Source organism: Sciurus carolinensis, unplaced genomic scaffold, assembly GCF_902686445.1.
Source record: "Sciurus carolinensis unplaced genomic scaffold, mSciCar1.2, whole genome shotgun sequence".
NCBI classification, from domain to species: domain Eukaryota; kingdom Metazoa; phylum Chordata; class Mammalia; order Rodentia; family Sciuridae; genus Sciurus; species Sciurus carolinensis.
The window spans coordinates 194,126-207,726 of record NW_025920154.1 but is presented as its reverse complement, the minus strand read 5'-3'; the positions used below and the strand labels follow the sequence as shown (position 1 = coordinate 207,726).

The 13,601-nt window shown below is 37.2% G+C and overlaps 1 long non-coding RNA gene across 2 annotated transcripts in view; it reads left to right on the top strand.

Annotated features, from left to right (window-relative positions):
• Positions 1–13,601, top strand: part of LOC124974559 (uncharacterized) — a 91,055-nt gene that overhangs the window by 24,939 nt on the left and 52,515 nt on the right. For both annotated transcript variants that reach the window (XR_007106795.1, XR_007106794.1), the window contains exon 3: positions 10,736–10,822. This is a non-coding gene — a long non-coding RNA (uncharacterized LOC124974559). The remainder of the gene's footprint in view (positions 1–10,735; positions 10,823–13,601) is intronic.

Genomic DNA, 13,601 nt, shown 5'->3' with positions numbered 1-13,601 from the left:
GAAGGTACCTTGTACTAAGAGAACATCACTCAAGCCAAGAGCTTTCGGAGTTTCCCCTTCCCCTCCCAATATTTGCTGAACTTAGGAAACTTGAAGGAAGGTTTATTCAGGAACTGGCAAAGATTTTCTTAAGGAGCCAGATAGAAAGCATTTTAGTTTTAGTAACTATCTTAGAGACGCAAATGACTCACCTCTGCTGTCATACCATGAAATCAGCCACAGACAATTCACGATGAATAAATGTGGGTGTGTGTCCTAATAAAACTTTTACTTACAAAACAGTGGGCTAATCATATTTGTCTTGTAGGCTGTAGTTGACTGACCTCTACTTTATACTCAGGCAATATTTAGAAAGTGAATCATTTGGTGAGTTTGACTTTTCTGCCTTCAACTATGTGTGGTCAACAGCCAATCACACAAATTTTACTAAACTTTTCTATGAAAAAATGCATATCTTCTTTCCATTGTGAAAAATGCATATCCTCTTTCCATTCTTATGTGGCTTACTGCAAAAGAGACTTGTAGATGAACAGACACAGTGACACGGTATTTAGTGGGAGGTGGTAGAAAGCTTTGTGTGGTCAGTATGACTGTAGCCAAGAGTCAGCCCTGGTAGGGAGTAAGGGAGGCACAGGGGAGGCACAAGGAGCCACCTTAGGAATCAATGCTGGGTCATTCTTTTAAGAAGGCTTGTGGAAGAAGGGTTTAGGAACTGAACCTTAATTGCAAGAATGGTAGGAAGCCACTGGAGGGTGTTAAATGGAGGAGTGTGGGATGATCAGATTTATGTATCAGAGGGAACATTCTGTGGTGTAGTGACTAAGAGGTATGCTCTGGGTATGGTTTGGAGATTGGCAGACTAAGGGAGTTGTTAAAATTGAAGCAGGAGAGAGATATTGGCTTCAACTGTGAAGAAGGTGTGGGTAGGAGAAGATTGTTATTTTTTTCATTGTTAGCTGGACTTTTGAAAATTATTAAAATATAGTATATGTGCTTCCAATTTCCCCAATCCTTTTTTTTTTTTTTTTTTTTTTTGTATTAGGGATTGAACGTAGGGACACTTAACCACTGAACCACATCCCCAGCTCTTTTTCTTTTGAGACAGGGTCTCCCTAAGTTGCTTAGGACCTCACAAAGTTGCTGAGAGTGGTTTCAAACTTGGCAATCCTCCTGCTTCAGCCTCCCAAGTTGCTTGGATTGCAGGTGTGCACTGCCGTCCTTCTGATTTATGGTATTGGGAATTTAAATCAGGGCCTTGCACATGCCAGGCAAGTCCTCTACCACTGAAGCACATTCCAAGTCCCTCTCTTTTTCATTTTATTTTGACTTTGTGTGTTGTAACACTCTACATGCTACTTAATATGTTGCATAATCTTCTGGCAAAGATAGATGACCATAACTAAAAGTTTTCTTCTTCATTCAGAAAACTACTTCCTTAACCAGTGTTTTTCAAACCCTTGGATGCAAAATAATGATGAACTCCAGGGATGTGCCTGTTTCTAGGAAACTCTACTGATAGGGAAAGTGGGCAACTTATTTTTTCTTTATTCCTGTCAGTGAACTTGTGCATGTCAAGTGACCACTTAGGGTAAGCAAGCACACTCCCATGAGTCCTGGAAGAATCTCTAACCATATTTTGACCCCTTTACCTAAACCTACCCCTCTCCTTTGAAAAGACTTCAAAATATTCAGGGAGTTGCACTATAATAAGAAATTTATCTTTTTCTTTAATAAATTACAATCTAATTTTTCTTTATATATTACTGTCACCATATAAGAGATTTGAAGAGGTCTTTCCATCAGCAGAAAAGACCTTTACTGGGACCCTCCAGGTTCTTGACTTGTTTTGGAAAAGAATTTAAGAGACTGACCCAGTGGAGCATGCCTGTAATCCCAATGACACTGGGGGCTGATGCAGAAGCATTTCAAGTTCATGGCCAGCCTCAGTAACTTAGTGAAGCCAGTCTCAAAAAAGAAATATATAAACAAAATAAAAAGGATTATGGGTGTAGCTCAGTGGTAAAACACCCATAGATTCAATTCCCAGTTGTGGGGTGGGTTGAGGGGGATTAAGGATGAATCAGGTTTCAGTAGCAAAGACAGAAATTTATTACAGAAAGTGAGGGTAGGGAGGAGCTGGGATTATAGTTCAGTGGTAGAGTGCTTGCCTGGCATATGTGAGGCACTGTGTTCTATCCTCAGCACCTCATAAAAATAAACAAAATAAAGGTCCATCAACAACTAAAAAAATGTTTTAAAAAAGAAAGTGAGGGTATATATTTTCAGAGTAGAATGCAGCTGTCTTGAGGCTGAGTTTTTTCAGGTAAAGGCTCTTCTTTGTGGGGTATGAGCATGGGAAGGCACGTGAGAATGGCATTAGCCTGGTAATCACAAGACATTTATGGTGGTCTGGTCTTTGTTTTAGAATCTTTAGTTTGACATCGTCTCCTCTGATTATTATATAATGTTTGGAATGTACCCATATTATAAGTTTCTTAAAATACATTTCCCTTTGTGCTCTCTAATCTAAAAATATATTGTGTATTTTAACAGTTCTCATAAGCATTAAAACAAGGCAATTTTTTTTTTATACGGGTTAGCTTACAGTAACTCAGTTTATAGATTTCTCAGGAATGTGGGGTGACAGTCCAGGAAGGAGAACCGGCCTGAGGAATAAAGGAATTCAGATCATGGTGCTTTTAGATTTAAAGATGTAGTGTCTTTTTCCTTCCCTTTTGTCTCCTTTCTACATATCTTTTGTTTCTTTTCTGTCCTACCTCATTACCACAGTAGTTAATTATAAAATAATCTTACATTTGGGAAATAAATTTGGGGGTGAGAAGAGCGGATTCTAAGGATATTTAGTTTAGAATTGTTACTAATGCCAAGCTCAAACTCTAGGTTGAGTCAGAATCTCCTGGAGGACTTGTTAAAACACAAATTGCTAATTCAGGAGGTCTGGGATGGGACTGGAGTATTTAGTTTCTAGCAAGTTCCCAGGTGATCCTGATTCTGCTTGTCCGGGAACCATACTTTGAAAAGGACTGCTTCAGAAAGTAGAAATGAAAAACCTTGGAGATTTGATTGTGTGAAGATGAGGGAGAGGGTGGGGATGAGGAGCATATGTCCAAGATTCTGAGTTGAGCATTAAGGTACAGTGTGATGCTATTTACTGTGTATAAATACAGGAGGTGCGGCTCAGTGCCTAGCATACACGAGACCCTGGGTTCCATTCCTAGCACTGCAAAAAGAAAACACAGGAGAAGAAACAGATTGTGGGGACAGTTAGTTCCACTTAGGTCATATTGAATTTGAGGGCATCTACTTAAACATGCAAAAAGCAATTGGTTAGCCAGGTGTGGTGGTGCATGCCTATAATCCCAGCAACTTGGGAGACTGAGGCAGGAGGATTGTAAGTTCAAAACCAGCCTCAGCAACTTTTCAAGACCCTGTTTCAAAATAAAAAAATAAAAAGGGCTGGGGATGTGACTTCAGTGGTTGAGTGACCTTGGATTCAATCCCTAGTACCAAAAGAAACCAAAATAAAACAAAAGCAATTGGTTATTTGTATCTAGGGTTCAGGAGAGTGAGTCTGGGGGAGAGATTGAGTCAGTGTGAGCTATTATTCCCATAGAGTGAGAAGGGCCTGATGTGTAGATGAGCATCTATGCAACGGGCAGGAGAGAACAAACTGCAAGGAGACCAGTAAGGACAGAAAAGTATTGGGGGTGGGGGAAAGGTAACACTAAGTAATGAGAAATGTTGCCAAGAGATTAAGTAAGATTAAATCTGAAAAATAGTCATTGAATTTACTAAAAGCTGCACTGAATATCCTCACAGAGAGAAATCTGAGTACCCAGACCACTATCTGGATTTCAGACTGAAAGGAAAGAGCAAGGTGTGGTGTGGTGATGGAATCAGCAAAGGTATGTGATTAGCTCAGGAGCTTTTGCTTTAGGGGTAAAGGAAATCGTAGTAGTTTAGAAGAAGGGTGAAGGGAGAAAAATCTTTTTTTCCTTCAAAGCCCAAGAGTGTTTATAGTATTTTTAGATACCAAAGGGAATAGAGAGGGAATGTGGAAGACTGAGGAGAGGAAGGATAATTGATAACATATGGTCTTGAGAGACCAAAAGGGGGATGGGAATAGGGTACAGGTGGAGGATTGGCTTAGGCCAGGGATAAGAACACCTATGTGTGGAAATAAAGACTTCCGAGGCAAGCTGAGGTGGGTAGGCCACAGATACACTTGGCCTTTTGAGTGTTGCCTGTCTTGTTTCATCTCTGAAATGGGTGTCTTCCTTTGCAGAGGGCAAAGAGACATTTGGGGGTTGGGCACTTAACAGTTACCATGTGAAACATGTTTTATTTGAACACCAAAAGTACTGGAGTGAGTGCTGAATATAATAACAAGGGGTGTTTGTGGAAAGCCAGCTGAGGTGGCAGATAATGAATAAATATTAGCTCTGCCTTGGAGTTGGGTATGCAGAAACTAAACATTGAACTGACCTCAGGTTGGCTTTTCACCCAGATGGATGCATTGACATCATGATTAAAATCACCCAGTGCAATATGTGCCCCATTTCAATTTGAATTTAAAGTAAAATAGTTCAATTGCGTTTTTCTTTTTCTTTTGTAGTACTGGGGATAGAACCCGGGTCCTCATACATGCTAGGCAAATTTTCTGCCATTGAGTTATATCCCATCCCTTTTTTATTTTATTTTGAGACTGGATCTCACTAAGTTGCTGAGGCTGGACTCAAATTGCCTTTCTCCTCCCTTAGCCTCCCTGTTAGATGGAGTTACAGATGTGTACCACTATGCCCAGTAACTTTACTTCTTTTTGAAGAAGACAGACTTGCAGGTCCATCTTAGAAAGTTGAGAACTTTTTTTGACCATTTTTTCCTTTTAGCTCTTTTAAACAATTGGTCATTAATTCACGTGTCCAACTAATTCAGATTAACTATCTCTGTTTTTTCATGTATCTCACTTTAATTTTTTTCATGATACCATCTGTAAAATAATTTTTTCTTTACCTTTATATATTAATGAAAGAACTAACCCTTCTTCACGTGAGTTGAAGTGCTAAGGCTGAGGTGATGCCTTGATGCCGCCTCTTACCATTGAGCTACAGTGTGAATCCTTGCTTCCCTCCTGACACTCTGTGCAGTCCACATGCTTCCACAGATGGACTTATGATATATCAATTGATGTTGTGAATTCTACAGAAGGCCTCCTGGAAGCATGGGCTGGCTGGAAGGGAAGTTAAGCAGTGATGTGCTATATTATTATTGGCATTTCATAAGAAAAACCTTCCAATTTATCTTATTTTCTCTTTGTCTCCTTACATATAGGATGAAACCACCCTACCCCATCCCTGGTTGTTTTCTTTTCTGGAACACTGTGATATTTTATTCATATTTCCATCATTTGCAGTATCTGTGGATCGTAATTTTATTTCTTTTTACATACATACCTTCCTGTAGAACCCCATCATTTCAAGACCTTTTGGCACATAGTATATACTTAAATATTTGAATGAATGAAGATCTCTCTATTGGAAAAGATTTAAATATCTACTTAACAGATGAGTGAAAGATTAGAGGGAAAGTTTTGTTTTATGTTTGTTCTATTATACATGACAGCAGAATGCATTTTGATTCATTGTACACAAATGAAGCATAACTTTTCATTTCTCTGGTTGTACACAATGTAGAGTCACACCATTCATAAAATCATACATGTACATAGGGTACTGAAGTTTGTCTCATTTCACCATCTTTCCTCCCACCGCTGTCCCCTCCCCTCCCCTCATTTCCTAGAAGGAAAGTTTTATGTGTGTGCTGAAACAGTTTCTTGACCATTTTAAAGGCTCAAGTACCAAGTTTTAAAGGTCATTTGATGGCTACATACAAAATCAAAGAGATAATTAACTTGAATTTTCAAATTCATGGAGGACAAAATCAAACTGTGTAGACATGAATGTTATCGATTTTATTTCATCAGTGGAAAATCAGATCCCTTACCTTTCTTTGAAAATGGCAATGCCCAGAGAGCAAACAGAAGACTGATTTTAGAAAGGCAATCCAGTTACAGAAAATTCTAGAATGAAAAAATAATATATGTATATACGTATGCATATATGTATGTATACATGACTTGGAGTGTTACTCAAAGGTAGAACACTTGTCTAGTGTGCACAAGATCCTGGGTTGGATACCCAGTTGTGCCAAAAGAGAAAGAAAGAAATTATATGGAAGCTGATCTGGTAGAAACAACATAGAAAAATTTTGTGCAGATATCCTAAAAAAGAAAAGTCTGTTTCCATGCTGGCTGGATGAATTGTAACCTACCTTTGCTCTACAAAGGATCTGAGTAGCTTTTAAATATCTATGTCTAAAAGGATCACAAAAGGAAATGGATCAACTAAAAGAAATTTAGAATAGAACAATAAAAAGCAGCAAAGTTAAGCTTTAACATGGAAATTTAAGAAATTCCTGTAGTTTATTTTAGGGGTGATTGGAAATTTATCATTTAGGTTCAAAGAAGAAAGGGGAATATGAACAATTCTGTATCATTCTCAGTGTCCATGAGAAACACAACTTTCATGGCCTCTAATAACCCCCCCCACAAAATAAATGCTTCTGATGGGCCCTAAGAAAAGAGATTTTGTGTGATGTAATGCAATCATAGTATCATCAACTTGTTTACATGTTTTGTCTCACTGCTTTAACACATGTTCACACGAATTCTGTGACGGAGGGTGACTTGATAATGTTCTATCCCTCTGAGCTACTCATTTAATCAAAAGATAAAATGTACTAGAATAGATGAACTGTGTTTCCAGCAGAGATTGCCTGTGTGTATGGGTATGTATTTAGGGGCCAGTAAAACTGAACAATTTCTCTTTAGCTAGCTGAATTCTGGGTGTGGATAGCTTTTGTTGACAATGAGGAGCAGATTTATGCTCTTAAATAGATAAGTAAGCAGAACATAGGGTTAATCTCATTTAGGAAAATTTCAGTGTTTAGCCCTGTTTTCATTTCTTGAGGACATAGTATATCAGATTACAAACATATACCATTTACTAGGTGACCCAGTCATAAGGAAGGCAAGCTGTTTAAATAAAGTTAAATGAATTTTCTTTCAATTAAACTTATTAAGTCTGAGTCAAATTGATGTATACCATTAAATAAGCTGAATTTAATAATTTTACATGTATTTTAAAAATTACATTTAAGTAAATTTTACATTCAATAAATTTACATTAAGTAAATTTAAGTAAAATGTATTTTACTTAAATGTAAACCTGCTTAAGACCACTTATTTTTAGAAGGCATAGTTGATATAGTTGAAAGGGGAAATTTTATTTTCCTTTTTTTATCAAAGATGTGTATCTTGTTCATTATCTCATTGCTCTCTGTACAAATATGAAACTCATGTTTTTTTCTTCTGAGTGATCGGCTTATTTTATGAAAAATTACTTCTGAAACTATTAGAATTGTATGTATCCCAGAATTTTAGATTATGCTCAGAATTGTGGGAAGTAACTTTTTTAAAAAATGGAACATTTAAAGTTCTGTGAGGAATTTCTCCCTTTTTTCTTCACAGTGATTTAAAAAACAAAAGAGTTTAGTTTCTTAAATTTTAAAAAGGTCAATTGAAGGAGGTAGCAGTTTTCTTCGCACTGTTTAGAGCCCTCTCACTGAGTGATTCTCTAAAAAGAACCATTCTACTGAATGAATATTTAGTGGAGATTCCCTGTCAGTTTCAGAGCTGGGTTTAAGGCAATTCTGAAAGTGCCCCTGGATCCTGGGAGGAGTAGAGTGTTAGTAACAAGTAAATTGGTTTATATGAGGGGTGGTCACTTTCATCTAGGGACCCCTATGAGTGTTAAGACAAAACTGAGTTCTCAAATCTACCTGCATGGTGATTCTAGTGTTGAGCCCTTATTTTGGAGCCAGTTCACTTTATTTGTTCCTACCGTGCCAACTTTTCTAGGCTACTTTCACCATATCTTGTTCTTTTCTTTATTCTTTTTTCTTCCTATACTTTCTTGACCCTATTTTTTCTCTATTATTTTTCTTCTATTTCCTGTTTTTTTTTCTTATTTGTTTTCATTCACTCATCCTTTATTTTGCACTAGTCCATGCTTCTCTTTGATTTTAAAATGCTGATACTCTAGACTCCTACATTCTAACTTTTGATTTTGAAGACAGCATTTTGAGATATAAATTTCTCTTAAGTGTTTGAACACATGACTTCAAAGAAATGAAGAGAACAGTGAAAGGGATAAAGGGTTGAATGGGAGAATGAATTCCATTCAAGTAAGTATTGGATTAGAGGAAAACTGGGAATTTGGGTATAGGTATTCTGAATGTTGGACGAATGACCTTTCTAACAAGCATTGTTTTCTAAATACATTGTTCTAATAAACTGTACTTGTTCTTATTCACCACCAGACCTCAGAAGTTTTGTTTTGGGAACAGATTACCCAGTCATAGACTACAGAAAAAAAACTATGGGGTACTATAAGCATTTCTAATGTAAAGAACTACTAGGAGATCCCTTGAAAGTTCTTGTGCTGTCGAAATAGAAATAAGAAAAGAAACTTTCTTCCATGTGTACAAAGCCAGGATTTGTCTTGAATCTATTATTTGGGAGGATTTGGAAATAATGAAAAATGGTAGAAAACAAGATTCTTACAGATTTGGGATTTGCTTTCTTAAGTGTTGACTAGTTTTGATGTTAAAGGTCTTATTCAAATTTGGTTAACTCTGGTGTTAAACTCTGAGTAGGGAAGAATCTATTTTTAATTGGCTCAGCGAAACACAGTGTTGTCTGGAAAAATGGTTGTATTTTAAGTCTACTTGTTTATGTTCTCTGTCACCATGACATCTGTTGTTGACTACTTCATGCTATTCTCAATGATTTTGTTGTAAAAGACTACTCTTAGCTAAAGTTCAGGAAATAGCCAAAGACAAGGTGTATCTCTGCTGCCTCTTAATAAGTCCTTACTCTCTTTCCCTACCTAGCTTACTCCACTTTTCATGGTGACACGTAGTCTTGATCATTCTTTTGATCTTTCACTTATTCTTTTATTCATTCCTATAATTACTCAATAAGTATTTTAAGCTCCTGCTATGTTGCTAGATGTTTGGGAATGTGACAGGGTAATAATTCTGACACCAGTCTCTGCTTTCATGGAACTTATGTTCTAGTGAATTATGGAATATATGATGTGATGGTCCATGTTATGGAGAAAGGAAGGACTGGAAATAGGGAGTGTTGGGGGTAGGGGGTTGCTACTTTAAATCAAGTGCTCTGGGAGACTGGAGCAAAGTCCTGAGGGATGGGGTCAAGGAAGCAGCTATCTCGAAGAAGAATGAGCACTCTGGGCTGTAAAGAAGAGTTGCTGTGGCTTTGGAGGCCTGGTGGAGGGGGCAATCACTGGAATATTAGAGGATGACAGGCTGGCCACGGTGGCTGGAGCATAGAGAGCAAGGGGAAAAGGCAAAGGAAGTTAAACCCATTCGGTAGCATGGGCAGATCAAACAAGGCCCATGGATCTGTGTTGAGATCCTGCAATGAAACCTTTTCAATGTCACTTAATGGTATGTTATCTGTTTAAATACTAAGTACTTTTTATTTTTCTGTAATATTGTCATATGCATCAGTTACAATGCTGTTAAATTGGGAATGTCAAAACAATTGCGAAAAGTGACTGCTGTACTTTGTGTCCTGTATCTGGTCTGCCTGTCCGCCAGGGGGAGCAATGTGATAGGCAAGAGACATAACCTTTAGTCTTTATCCTGCCACCAACTGCTTGTGTTAGGAACCTGGGGCTTCTCATCTCTAAAATACAGAGGATGGGTGAGATCAGTGGTTTTCAGATTCTGATTCATAGAGTGTTGGGAACTCCTAAAGGCCCTTTTAATTTTTAAAAATATTTATTTGTTTTTTATACTCGGTATTGAACCGAGGGGCACTTTACCACTGAGCTATATCCCCAGTCCTTTTTATTTTTTATTTTGAGGCAGGGTTGTTGAGGTTGGCCTTAAACTTGGAATCTTCCTGCTTCAACCTTAAAAGTCACTGGGATTACAGGTGTGCATCACCATTCCCAGCTTTGTTTTTATATTTAAGTTTTTAAATTTGCATTCAGGTTTCACTTAGAAGAAAGTACCCCTTGGCTTAAACAAAATGCCCAGTGTGGTTATTTCTTTTGTTTTCCAGTGTGATGAATTTGTAGTCTCATAGAATTTCAAATGACAGCATCTCTTCAGAATCCATTATTACTCAGTACCCTCTATTGACTTATTTGTATTTTCTCATTGAAATCAGAAGGTAATATGTCAACAGATAAGGCTTTTGAGATCATATCCTTCAAGATTGAGGTGGCTTCCATCATGAACAGATTTTAACTAAGTGACCAATATAAATAAAAGTCTTAGCCAGTACTTCTAGCACAACAGTATAGAGATTAGCACTGAGAAAAACAGTTATGTTTGATATGCAGAGAAGGACCATTCCAGTTTTTAAAAATAATGAATGACATGAGTGTTTGTCATTATATGTGTGCTATATGCTGAATATAGTCTTATTCTCATAATCCATTAATATATTTGGAAGAGAGACTAGATATTTTTAGTGCTATGGTTAAAGATATATTTTAGTGAAGATTTTAATTTTTTGACTGAGGATTTTTTTTTTTTTTTTTTTTTTTTTTTTTTAAAGATATGAACTGCTTGCTTCCTTTCCAGTCCAGACTCTCAATCTGCTATTTTGGAAACTCCAAAAAAAAGTTCAGATGCTGCCTAGCAGGTAAGATCTTAGGATATCAAATCCTCATCTCTTATTTATCTTAAAATCATGACAAGCTGTGTGATTTATCTTCCAATCTGCCCTGCTGGCTAGGTTACCCTTGTTTCCCTAAACCTTTAGGGGAACCAGTCAGGCAGAAGGGAATATTTTCTTCCATTTGTATTTTACGTGGAAATTGGCCTTGAAGTGGAACTGAGTACGAGCTTTTCAGAAGCTTCATCATTTTATATCCAGCCAAAGGTCTGGGCCCAACAACAGCTGTCTTCAGCAAGAAAATCTGGCCACTATAGGAGACTTCTGGGCTGAGATTGGCCTGGCTGAATAGTTTCATGGATACTTTCTTTAAAAAGTATTTCAAAGTCTTTCTAAAATCAAATAAGGCTTTTTCCCCTCCTCTGGTGCTGGGAGTGGAATTTAGGTCCTTGTCTATGCTAAGTAAGCAATCTACCACGAGCAACATCCCCAGCCCCTAAGATTTTTAAATTGCTTTGCTGGATAAAACATTAGTGTCTGTTTAAATCCATGGAGACTTTTTTCTGTTACAGAAGAAGCTAAAAGTTCTTTTTTCTCTTTCTTGTGCTTAAATGGACTTATTTAAAAAAAAAAAAATGTCCAGGATGTTTTTGTGGAACAATAATTGTGGATAGCAATTGATATTTTGGATATAAATCTTTTTTTGGGGGGGTACTGGGGATTGAACTCAGAGGCACTCAAACACTGAGCCATATCCCCAGCTCTATTTTGTATTTTATTTAGGGGTAGAATCTCAGAATCTCACTGGGTTGCTTAGCGCCTCACTATTGCTGAGGCTGGCTTTGAACTCTCAATCCTGTCTCAGCCTCCAGAGCCACTGGGATTACTGGCATGTGTCCCCGTGCCTGGCTTGGATATAAAATCTTTTGTTTAATTTATTTATACTTTTGTCCAAGTGTGCTTCTGAAAATAACTTAGTGCTGTTAGAAACCAGCAGTAAAGGGGATGTGTGTTCTGTTCTCTTGAGTGTGGTCTAGCAGAGAAAAAGAGGACTCATACCTGGGTTCTACACCCAGATCTGTTTCTGGGTAGTATGTGATGACATATGTAGAGGATCTGACACATAGTGCTATTCTCTGCAAAATTAAAGAATTGGTCATCCTTGAAAACTCTTAAAGCCTAAACTTGGGGTCTATAGTGCCAAGTAAAATAAACCAAACCCAGAAAGTGAAAGGTTTAATATTTTCTCTGATATATGGAAGCCAGTCTAAAATGAGAGCAAGAGTGAGAGAGAGGGGAAATGAGTATGGGGGATTCCATTAAAAAAAAAAAAAAAAAAAAGATCAGGGGAGTAGAAGGAGGGAGGGAGGAAGGATGGGATAAGGGAAAAACAGTGGAATGAATCTGATCTAATTTTCCTGTGTACATATATGAATACCCCAGTGAATCTCAACATTATGTATAGCCGCAAGACACTAAATTAAAAATAAAATAAATGTAAGTAAATAACAGAAAGATCAGTAGAAAAGAGAACAGGAGGAAGGAGGGTAAGGCTAAGGGCATTGGGATTGATATTCCTGTTTTCATAATTATGAATATGATATTCCATGTATTTACAATTTTTCAAAATGAATCCTAGTGTTATGTGTAACCAAGGTGGACTAATAAAAAATAAAGAAAAAAATTTCAAAAAGCATAAACTAACTTCCCACTTGAAAAAGAAGCCTTGCACCATACATGAGAGTCATGCGCCCCCTGGTGGAGAAATGGGGCATAACATTAACTGAGAAAATACTCCTTGGTTGCTGCACAAAAATGCACTAGATGGACTATTATCATTAAAAAGCAAATATGCTCTTAAGGGTAGTGTTAAAAAAAGGAAGTTTTCTCAGCTTACTTTTTTGTCATAGATGGGACCTACATCACCCTAGGGGTACTTGGAGTGGCACGGAGGGCTTAGCTTATTTAATTAGCTTCAATGACTAACCAACAGTAAATCAGATAAAGCTAAAAAGAAGGAAAAGAGAAATGCTAAATTCAATAACAATTAAGAAAAAGAATGCCCTTAAAATATTCTGTCATTAGTTTTTTGAGCTTTTTGCGTTGTTAAGGGCAGGCATGGTTAAATTATTATCTGAAAGAAAATGTTAAATTATTCTAAATTTTATGTTGAAGGAATACTTGACTGAATTATTTGTTGTATATGATACTGCCAAAGAGAACCTGGACAAGAACTATTCTGTAATAACAACCATGATAAAACATACAACACTGTCCTCTATATTAAGATTATAGTTATAATATCTTAAGATACACAGTCATGTAAAATTATTATTTATTTGTTTTTGGAACTGGGGTATGAATCCAGGGGCACTTTATCCCTGAGATACATCTCTATCTATCTATCTAGCCATCTATCTATTTATTTATCTATTGGTACCAGGGATGAACCAGGGGCACTTAATCTCTGAACCACATTCCCAGCCCTTTTAAATATTTTGTTTACAGACAGAGTCTCACTAAGTTCCTGAGGCTGGCTTTAAACTCAAAATTCTCCTGCCTCAGCCTCCCAGGCTGCTGGGGATTATAGGCATGGTCCACGTCACCTGACCCCATCCCTTTTTATTTTTATTGATTTTTTAGATTTTGAGTCAGGGTCTCGCTAAATTACTTAGGACCTTGCTGAATTACTGAGACTGGCCTTGAACCTGGGATCCTTCTGCCTCAGCTTCCTGAGTTGCTGGGATTACAGGCATTTGTTACTGCACCTGGCTCATGTGTAAAATTATTTTGTGATTTTCTGTTT